This window comes from Bombina bombina, chromosome 3 (assembly GCF_027579735.1).
Source record: "Bombina bombina isolate aBomBom1 chromosome 3, aBomBom1.pri, whole genome shotgun sequence".
In the NCBI taxonomy this organism is placed as follows: domain Eukaryota; kingdom Metazoa; phylum Chordata; class Amphibia; order Anura; family Bombinatoridae; genus Bombina; species Bombina bombina.
The window spans coordinates 1,114,626,618-1,114,639,016 of NC_069501.1; positions in this window are offsets into that span (position 1 = coordinate 1,114,626,618).

Below are 12,399 nucleotides of genomic sequence, written 5' to 3' on the forward strand. Positions count from 1 at the left end.
ATTTTCGTATACGTGTCTTTTTCTATTAGGTAATAGGTGTTTTGCATATTTTGACACAATCTCGGAACCTTACTTTTTGCATACGAAACAGCAAGACTTGCAGAGGTAAAATGTTAAAAGAACACTCCAGACCGGGCAGAGAAATTTTGTTTTATATGTTTATTTTTATTTTTTTATAAACCCTGTTTTAATGTATGCATCACATTCATGTGCTTAAAAGCTGGGAATACCCCTTTGTGAGACATACTGCACTCATGGTAAAATCTTCCTTTAGAAAATTAAGATAAAGGGCTTCATAGCACTGATTAGATTTCTTAGAAAATCTCACAAACCCAGAGAGCTTTAGATAATCAGGCCCCTAATTTTTTACTGTAAATTAGGCTTTGCATTTCCTTCTTTGGTACAAGGGTTGAGGTAGTACTTCGTAAAGTCAATTAGGAAATGCCTTATTGTATTTGCGACAAGGAGTTTTCCACATGCATCCCCCTTATTTAAATGAGGTTACCAGAAGCTTGTTACAACTTGACAAATATCTACTATTTGTACAATTATGTTATACTTTAGGTTACAGTTACATGCATATATGTTTTCACTTCCTTGGTATCTAAATGTAACCACCAATCAGCAAGCGCTACCCAGGTGCTGAACCAAAAATGGGCCAGCTTCTAAGCTTACATGCCTGCTTTTTCAAATAAAGATATCAAGAGAATGAAGAAAAATTCAGAGTAAATTAGAAAGTTGCTTAAAATAGCATGCTCTATCTGAATCATGAAAGAAAAAATGTGGGTTTCATTGAGGTGGGTCAAGAACTAAAAAAATGATTCAGGCAACTTGCATGCACTTCAGAATTATTTTAGGAGTGTCAAGGTAGAAAAAGCTGGGAACCACTGTATAAAACAATACTATGGGGCATATTTATCAAACTCTGTATGGAGCTTGATGCCCCTTGTTTCTTGTGTCTAAAGACCGCTGTTCCATAACTTGTCCGCCTGCTATGGGGTCGCGGACAGAAATCAACCCGATCGAATACGATCAGGTTGATTGACACCCCCTGCTAGCGGCCGATTGGCTGCGAATCTGCAGGGGGCGGCATTACACCAGCAGTTCACAAGAACTGCTGGTGCAATGATAAATGCCGACAGTGTATGTTGTAGGCATTTATCGATGTGCAGCGGACATGATACGTTACTTTGTATCATGTCCCTTCGCACATTGATAAATATGCCCCTATATGGCACTCATCTGTTACAATTTGTGCATACTTAGCAAAAGGTTAACTGTTGTAAATTCCTTTTTTTATATTTTTAGAAGAGTCTTATGCTAAAATATTTCTTTTGTTTCAGGTACAAAATAAAACAAGCAATTTATTGAACATCATAAAAATATTTAAATCTAAATGTACTATAGAATAAAGAAATATGCGGAATGTATGCTGTCTTCCTATATAAATGCCGTAGAAAAGAGCCATAGATAGTGTAATTGTCTATCAATGTGTGCTGAGCAACTGTACATACAATGCAATTCAAATGTGACACAATTCTAAAGAGCAAAATACAATGGATTATGGGTAACTATTTACTGAGCTGTACACAGACCGCTGTTTTGTTTGCTATTTTATTCTTGGAGCAGTTTTCTATTCATGATTTATGTTATAAACTTTTATCAGGGAAATGAATAGTCTAAGATGCAAACTACTGGCTAGCATTTATGTGACAAAGATAAGAATTACCTGTTGCTAGAAACATGTCTTTAATATTCTTCATATAGGGCAGGGGTGGTGAACCTCTTTTGAGAGTATGTGTCCAAATTGGTTATAATCTTTTAAAAACCTCTAGTACTGGTGTTATATTCTGATTATTTGCTGTCCATGAGGGATAGTGATTTCCAAATGTCCAAGACCAGCACAGTGCTCTTAATAATTGTAGGGCTGGTCACAATCTGTCATTTGGTTGTTATTGACATGTAAATGGCTGCCAATAAGCCCTTTTCATTTCATTGTTTATCAGCAGGAATATTGCTTTGTCAAAAAGAGCTGTATAATGTAAAAGGTGTGCCAATCCGGTTTGGCTGATCCACCTATTTAGAAGACCATTTTCCCTTATCAAATGCCACAGCTAAAAGACCTACAAAAATTTAGGGCAACACTGTTTTATCAATGAGTACCCCAAGAAGTTTTTGAATGGCACATTGGTTTTGTGCAGGGGCTAATCACACTAAAATTTCCAATGCTATATTAGATGAAGCAACATCACCAAACAGATACAAATCCTACATTCTCATTCATAGTTAAAAAAACAATCAGCCAGATTATGAGTTTGGCGTTATGAGTAAAAAAGCATTGTTATGGCCCATAACGATGCTTTTTCCCTACCACTGCTATTATAAGTCTTGTCAGAATAGCTGTACCGCACACTTTTTTGGCCGTCACGCAACGACAGTACCGCAATTTTAAAAAAGTCCTTTTTCAATGGGACGTCCATAGCGCCGGTATTACAAGTTTTGCTGTGAGGCCAAAAAGTGAGCGGTACAGCCTAAAATGACAAGATCCGTACCGCCATATGTAGTTAGGAGTTTTACGTTACAAAGCTGTAGCATAAAACTCATAACTAAACTGTCACAAAGTATACTAACACCCATAAACTACCTATTAACCCCTAAACCGAGGCCCTCCCACATCGCAAATACTATATTAAACTTATTAACCCATAATCTGCCGCTCCCGACATCGCCGCCACTTAAAAATGTATTAACCCTTATTTCGCCGCTCCCCGACATCGTCGCCACTATAATATAATTAACCCCTAAACCGCTGCCCTCCCGCATCAAAAACACTATTTAAATATAATAAACCCCTTTTCTGCTGTCCGTCCACTCCGCCGCTATAATAAACCTATTAACCCCTAAACCTAGCCCTAACCCTAACACCCCCTAACTTAAATATAATTAAAATAAAACTAAATAAAACCTACTATTATTACATAAATAATTCCTATTTAAAACTAAAAACAAACTTACCTATAAAATAAAACATAAGCTAGCTACAAAATAACTAATAGTTACATTGTATCTATCTTAGGTTATATTTTTATTTCACAGCTAAGTTTGTATTTATTTTAACTAGGTAGACTAGTTAGTAAATAGTTATTAACTATTTACTAGCTACCTAGTTAAAATAAATACAAATTTACCTGTAAAATAACACCTAACATTACAATAAAATTAAATAAATTAAATTAACAAAATACAGTTATCTAAATTACAAGAAAAATAAACACTAAATTACACAAAAAAAAAGAAATTATCAAAAATAAAAACGAATTACTCCTAATCTAATAGCAATTAGCTGTTTTACATTGCCCAAAACCCTAAGCTAAAAATAAAACCCACCCAATAAACCCTTAAAAAAAAAAAACTAACACTAACCCTTGATGATCCACTTACAGTTTTTGAAGACCGGACATCCATCCTCATCCAGACGGCAGAAGTCCTCATCGAAGCCGGCAGAAGTCTTCATCCAAGTGGGCAGAAGTCCTCCTCGAAGCCTGCAGAAGTCTTTATCCAGGCGGCATCTTCTATCTTCATCCATCCTGTGCGGAGCTAGTCCATTTTCACTACATCCGGCGTGGAGCATCCTCTTCTTACGATAGTTGCTGAAGAATGAAGTTTCCCTTTACATGACGTCCTCCAAGATGGCGTCCCTTACATTCTGATTGGCTGATAGAGTTCTATCGGCCAATAGGAATTAAGAGGGGGGAAATTCTATTGACTGTTGCAATCAGCCAATAGGATTGAGCTTGCATTCTATTGGCTGATTGTAATAGTCAATAGAATGCAAGCTCAATCCTATTGGCTGATTGGATCAGCCAATAGGATGAAAGCTCAATCCTATTAGCTGATTGCAACAGCCAATAGGATTTCCCCCCCCCCTTAATTCCTATTGGCTGATAGAATTCTATCAGCCAATCGGAATGTAAGGGACGCCATCTTGGATGACATCATTTAAAGGGAAACTTCATTCTTCAGCAACCATCGTAAGAAGAGAATGCTTCGCGCCGGATGTCTTGAAGATGGACCTGCTCCGTGCCGGATGGATGAAGACTTCTGCCAGCTTCGATGAGTACTTCTGCCGCCTGGATGAGGATGGATGTCCGGTCTTCAAAAACTGTAAGTGGATCGTCGGGGGTTAGTGTTAGGTTTTTTTAAGGGTTTATTGGGTGGGTTTTATTTTTAGGGTTTTGGGAAATGTAAAAGAGCTAAATGCCCTTTTAAGGGCAATGCCCATCCAAATGCCCTTTTCAGGGCAATTGGGAGCTTAGGTTTTTTTTAGATCAGGTTTTATTTGGGGGGTTTGGTTGTGTGGGTGGTGGGTTTTACTGTTGTGGGATTGTTTGTATTTTTTTTGCAGGTAAAAGAGCTGATTTCTTTCTTTTATTTTGATAGGGCTATTAGATTAGGAGTAATTTGTTTTTATTTTTTATAAAAAAAAAATTATTTTGTGTAATTTAGTGTTTATTTTTTGTAATTTAGATAATTGTATTTTGTTAATCTAATTTATTTAATTTTATTGTAATGTTAGGTGTTAGTATAACTCAGGTTAAGTTTTATTTTACAGGTAAATTTGCATTTATTTTAACTAGGTAGCTAGTAAATAGTTAATGACTATTTACTAACTAGTCTACCTAGTTAAAATAAATACAAACTTACCTGTGAAATAAAAATAACACCTAAGCTAACTACAATGTAAGTATTAGTTATATTGTAGCTATCTTAGGGTTTATTTTACAGGTAAGTATTTATTTTTAAATAGGAATTATTTAGTTATTAATAGTAAGTTTTATTTAGAATTATTTTAATTATGTTAAAGTTAGGGGGTGTTAGGGTTAGATTTAGGATTATGTTAGGGGTTAATATATTTATTTAGTGTTAGTGATGTGGGAGGCCAAAGGTTTAGGGATTAATAACTTTAGTATAGTGGCAGCAGCGACATTGGGGGTGGCAGATTAGGGGTTAATAAGTGTAGGTTAGGGGCGGCATATTAGGGGTTAATAAGTGTAGGTAGGTGGCGGCGACATTGGGGGCGGCAGATTAGGGGTTAATAGGTGTAATGTAGGTTTTGGCAATGTCGGGGGTGGCAGATTAGGGGTTAATAAATGTAATGTAGGTGTCAGCGATGACAGGGTTAGCAGATTAGGGGTGTTTAGACTCAGGGTTTATGTTAGGGTGTTAGTTTTAAACATACATTTTTTTTCCCCATAGACATCAATGGGGCTGCATTACGGAGCTTTATGCTATGCGATTGCTTTATAACTGGTGTTTCTGGCGAGCCACACGGACCTTGATAGATATGCCCCATTGTCTCTGAACATACCGTTCCATTAATATGGATTTATACAGTAATAGTTATCTACTGTTAATAACTTTCTACAGCTTGTATATTGTTGATAGCAAGGGTGGAGCATATGGCTCTATGCTGTTTGTTGTAAAAGGCTAGTACTTAATGCTTTAACAAAATAAATTGAAAATATTATATAAATATATTACACCCAACAGCAAGTTATCTCTTTGGGAGTTATGTGTAACTTACAGTAAAAGCTACAGGGAAATAATGAGGGGAAATGTGTTATATACTGTGGGCTACATTACAAGTGGATGGCAAAAATATCAGTGCAATTGTGCGGTGAAATAAAAAATGGCCACAGGCAGGGATCTATTGCTCTAATGTAATATAAAAATATGAATAAATGACTGGACCTTATATAGGTTGAGTCCTTGGATAACAAAGTCCTAAATTTGGTAATGAACTATAGACAATACCACTGGTTATAACAAAAATCCTTATAAGCAATCTGTCCAGTCCACTATAGGCAACTTCTCTTAACAACATCTGGGACACATTTGGAGCCAGTTCTGAAATATAATAAACAAAGGGATGCCACATAGTGTAACTGCAATAGGAAAGGCTGAAATACTACCCCAAATGGTAATTCACTATTTAAGTTGTCGCTAACAAGTTACTGATAGAAAGGCGAGCTGGCATTCACAATCTCCAACTGACTAGAACTCCATAAAAAGCACCACCTCCCCTGGAACTGAGACAGCACAACCAGGATTAAAGCAATGACTTGTTTCAATATAAAATCAAAGCTGTTTATTTAAAAACAACTGCAGCCTGCTTCTTAGCCAGCATTACCTGTTTCATCAGTGCGTGCTAATATCTGCATGTCAGAGTGGGTTCGCTAAATTCCTCACATAACAGACTGCCATGTGGGTGTGCAGTAAAATTCATATTAATAAAACTTGATCACTAAGGCGATGGAACGTAAAAATCCGCTCAAATAGTGGATTTCTTCATGTACTTCTGTGCTGTACTATGTTAATGACATTTAAACTTAAAACACTTCACATTTACAATTACACACACACACACACACACAAACAAACACACCTTTGACCTCTTCCTGTCCTTCCCCCTGTCACAACCTATATCCCTGCCGCAAACTTTTCTTTCTTAAAGGGACAGTCTAGTAAAAAATAAACTTTCATGATTTAGATAGGGCATGAAATTTCAAACAAATTTACAATTTACTTTTCACATAAAATTTGCTTTGTTCGCTTGGTATTCTTTGTTGAAAGCTAAACTTAGGTAGGCTTATATGCTAATTTCTAAGCCCTTGAAGGCCCCCTCCTTATATCAGTGCATTTTGACAGCTTTTCACAGTTAGACACTGCAGGTTCATGTGTGTAATATAGATAACATTGTGCTCACTCCTGTGGAGTTATTAATCAGCACTGATTGGCTAAAATGCAAGTCTGTCAAAAGCACTGAATTAAGAGGGCAGTCTGCAGACGCTTAGATACAAGATCATCACAGAGGTTAAAAGTATATTTTTATAACAGTATTGGTGAATGGGTAATAAAGGGATTATCTATCATTTTAAACAATAACAATTCTGGAGTAGACTGTCCTTTTAACTATTGTCTAAATATAACTTAAATTCTTTATTTCCATGGCATTTTCATATATTTGATATGCAAATTAACAAGTGATAATGATTTACTTGCATTTACAGGTTTCAAAAAGCGTTATATTTTACGGTGGCATTTTGGGTCGTGCCTGAGCACACTTACTGTGCTATCTATTAAAAACATATGGCTCTGTTGATAGCTATTGTATATATTATAGTACCAGTATTTGTAAAAAGAAAAATATGATTTTTATTGAGGTTTGAATATTAGGCAAAACAGACATATCGGGGCATATTTATCAAGCTTCATATGGTGCTTGATGCCCCGTGTTTCTGATCGAATACAATCGGGTTGATTGACACCCCCTGCTAGCGGCCAATTGGGCGCGAATCTGCAGGGGGCGGTATTGCACAAGCAGTTCACAAGAACTGCTGGTGCAATGATAAATGCAGACAGTGTATGCTGTCGGCATTTATCGATTTGCAGCGGACATGATCCGCAATATCGTATCATGTCCGCTCGCACAATGATAATTCGGCCCCATCATATAGAAGTAAATCCAAGTTGTACATTACAATATATATATATCACAACAAAATTAGCATAAATACAAATGTTTGCATGCAGGTAATTTTTTATTAAAAATGTAAAAACAATATTATTTTGCAGGAATTTTACTTCAGAAAATGAAACTTCTGCTCTTTCCATACCTTGTTTTAGATAAAGTAATATGGTTATCTTCATATCTGAATATATATAAGAAAACTCACACAACATACAATTATAATCAGCAAGTTTTCATTAAATCTAGAGAGAGGCAACTTTTAAAGTTTAAAATGCCCATGAGGGATTTTTTTTTTGTCTCATTAATTTTACAAATTGCCCACTGGCACATTATCACAACTTGGATTCCTAAATATGCCATTTTTCTTAAGTGTCATTCTCAAGTGACACTGACAGGTATGGGTCAATTGGTCTTACATATGTGATGCCCTTGTAGGATACCCAGTTTACCATATGTATAGTTGCCAGTTTTCACGACAGTCTGTCCCACTTTATAAAAATCTGCCCTGAGCTTTGCGCTTTTCATTGGTCTCTGGTTGGGACTCAGAACAAAGTCTTTTTTTAATATATTTCTTTGCATATTGGGGTCTCTGAGTCCCTTGCTCTTTACATTAGAACAACAGAATAATAAAATAATAGACTTGTTAAACTGGCATCTGTGAATAGTCTGTAGTTTACAGATTTGCCGATTTATCATCAGTCTGTCTGACATGATCTGCTCAGCGGGTCATGTTCTAAAGACATCGATGAATTCAGACAGCATAAGCTCTGTTCTGGTGAACTGCTTGTGCAATGCCGCCCCCTGCAGATTTGCGGCCAATCGTATAGGATCGGGCAGATTGATGTCTGCAGCCTCAGAGCAGGCGGACCAGTTATGGAGCAGCGGTCTTAAGACTGCTGCTTCATAACTGCTGTTTCTGGCGAGCCATTCGGAGCTTGATAATTCGGCCCCTAAGAATGAAGCAGAGTGGGCTCAGCTATGGAAATTATCACTTTTGCTTATTTGGTTACTCTGTCTCTATTATATTATAATAGAACCGATCCAAATGGCAGAATACATAATATTTATAACAGTTAACATTTATACTATACCTACTAATAATGTGTAATCCAGTGAAAATCCCCATCACCGATAAGACTACACATTACATCAGTGAAAATCCCCATCACTGATTAAACGGCACATTACACCAGTGAAAATCCCCATCACCGATAAGACTACACATTACACCAGTGAAAATCCCCATCACTGATTAAACGGCACATTACACCAGTGAAAATTCCCATCACTGATTAAACTGCACATTACACCAGTGAAAATTCCCATCACCGATTAGACTACACATTACACCAGTGAAAATTCCCATCACCGATTAGACTACACATTACACCAGTGAAAATACCCATCACTTATTAAACTGCACATTACACCAGTGAAAATTCCCATCACTGATTAAACGGCACATTACACCAGTGAAAATACCCATCACTGATTAAACGGCACATTACACCAGTGAAAATTCCCATCACTGATTAAACGGCACATTACACCAGTGAAAATTCCCATCACCGATTAGACTACACATTACACCAGTGAAAATTCCCATCACCGATTAGACTACACATTACACCAGTGAAAATACCCATCACTTATTAAACTGCACATTACACCAGTGAAAATTCCCATCACTGATTAAATGGCACATTACCCCAGTGAAAATCCCCATCACCGATTAGACTACACATTACACCAGTGGAAATTCCCATCACTGATTAAACTGCATATTACACCAGTGAAAATCCCCATCACCGATTAGACTACACATTACACCAGTGGAAATTCCCATCACTGATTAAACTGCACATTACACCAGTGAAAATACCCATCACCGATAAGACTACACATTACACCAGTAAAAATTCCCATCACTTATTAAACTGCACATTACACCAGTGAAAATTCCCATCACTGATTAAACGGCACATTACACCAGTGAAAATTCCCATCACCGATTAAACGGCACATTACACCAGTGAAAATCCCCATCACCGATTAGACTACACATTACACCAGTGGAAATTCCCATCACTGATTAAACTGCACATTACACCAGTGAAAATCCCCATCACCGATTAGACTACACATTACACCAGTGGAAATTCCCATCACTGATTAAACTGCACATTACACCAGTGAAAATCCCCATCACCGATTAGACTACACAATACACCGGTGAAAATTCCATCATTGATACAATTAAATAATACTTCTTTGCTAAAATGTGATTATAATCTAATTGTATGTTATTATGTTTAGCATATGTGTGTGTAACGATATTTAGCCCTTAGTCAATCTCACCATTTAATGACATACCCCTGTATAAAAATATAGCTCCTGGATTTAAGTAGTTTACAATAATATAAATATAAAATAGTTTTTAAAGTTATGCAAATTTGATACAAAAGCAAACTGAAGAGTTGTAGGTGGTCTGATGTCAATATCAGACAGCAAAATACATGCATGACATCTAAATAATTGCAGAGGGGGGGGGGTGCAGAATGTTGCTGGTACATGTGACCAAAATCCATTATACTTACGTAAATATCTGAAAACAGTGGGTGCTATTTTAGTTACTGTCCAGGACTCCACTGGTTCCCAAACTTGTTTTCTAATTTGATGCAGCAGACGATACAGCCAATCCTGCTTTACTGAGTGGAGTGTGCTTCCGGTGCCTCTGCTTCTATGATTCTTTCTCTCTTAGACTTAGGGTTGCAACCTCAGCCATGTATCCTGGACACTTATAAGTTACACATGCTGCAGGGTGTGCAGGGAGGAACATGTATTGTGTTTCTGGACAGCACTATTCATATTCCTCCCTGCACACCCTGCAGCATGTGTAACATAAGTGTTCTGTATTTTAAGGGACGGGTGGCAACCCTACTTAGACTGTTGTTCTGCTCGACCCACCTTAGCAAAATAATCAGTGAGGCCTAGATTTCAAGTGTTGTATTATCGTCATCACAAGTCACACAAATAATAGCTCAAGGTCACAATAATTTTATTGCTTGAATCCATATAACAAGGCGGGCTTTAAAAAAATATTGCAAGTTCACGTGAATATGCGAGAGATAAATACAGCTACCTATACTTTCAATGACAAAGACCAAGCAAGAAACTAGCGCTCATATTACAAGTTGATGCTTAATTATTGTGGTCATTTCAGATGTACGTAATATGCAACGGTCTAGATTAATTAATGCTATATTCATATCTGTTTTCAAGTCCTTCGCTTTTGGTTGGTCTTAAAATTTAAATATTGAAACACTTTAAATGGCCATGTATATTTCATGTTGCACAGCACACGACAACCAATAGAAATGTGAGAATTATATATATTACAATTACAACATTTATATTAAAAAAAAGTAATATTAATTTACAGTATTCTTATTTTTCAAAGCACTATTTTCCTCCTTAAGCATGTGAAGGTACACGGCCGTATATTTTGTGCTTAAGGGGTGTTTTTTTCACTTTTAAGCTCCATTGCAAGGGTTTTCAGAAATATTAAAGGGCCAGGAAAGTTCAAATGAAACTTTCATGAAAACAGCTTTCAAATTTACTTTTATTATCAATTTTAATTAATTTGCTTTGTTCTCTTGGTATCCTTTGTATAAATAGTATATCTAAGTAGTCTGATAGGAGCTTAAGAGCGTGCATGTGTCTATGGCAGCAGTGTTTGTATCTATGTATAACATTGCTATAAACACAGTTGCAAACTCTGCTGCCAGATGTCTAAAGACATGTGCACGCTCCTGAGCTCCCCTCTTTATCAAAGGATACCAAAAGAACTGCACAAAATTAATAATAGAAATAAAGTGGAAAGTTGTTTATAATTTCATGTTCTATCCAATACATTTAAGGTTTTTTTTCTTTATTGTCTCCTTAAGATGAAAAATGTGAGTATGTAATAGACGTTATTATGAAAATACAGTATCTCAGGTTGTGATGTGGTGACAGAAACAAAATATTTTGAGGAAATTGAATTAATGGTATTTGAAAATGACATAACCACAATATTGATTACTCCATTTGAGCTGTATAGTATGTGTTATGTATATGCATTATTACTGTAAAATTGCTTACTACACATTAGTAAACTTTAAATGTTTTAAAATCAGGTCTAGAATCTAAGCAATATTTTAGATGGACTTTAATTGATCACTTCTAATGAAGATGAGCTGTCATTTACTTTTTAATCTAACCATTCTAATACCATGCGTTCCTGCCACCCACTTCAAAACTCATATTTTTGTGAGCTAACGGCACTGATTGGAGAACAGTTCAAACCGTTAACTCACAAAAAATTGTGAAGTGGACGTATAGAGCGTGGTGGATTAAAATGGCACTGCTAGATTAAAAAGTAAGTTATAGCGCATCTTCATTAGAAGTGATCAATTAAAGTCCCTGTAAAATATAGCAAAACCCCTCAAAATTAAAAAAAAACCTACATTTTTGTTATGCTCTTGTTGAATATACAATTTTACTGTATTTAATAATGTTGTAGTCTTTATTCTAGAACAAAAAAATCATGTTATTTACAATCCAAATGCAAGGGATAGACCTGCTAAAGGGTTATTTCTCCAACATAGGTGTGTCCGGTCCACGGCGTCATCCTTACTTGTGGGATATTCTCTTCCCCAACAGGAAATGGCAAAGAGCCCAGCAAAGCTGGTCACATGATCCCTCCTAGGCTCCGCCTACCCCAGTCATTCTCTTTGCCGTTGTACAGGCAACATCTCCACGGAGATGGCTTAGAGTTTTTTAGTGTTTAACTGTAGTTTTTATTATTCAATCAAGAGTTTGTTATT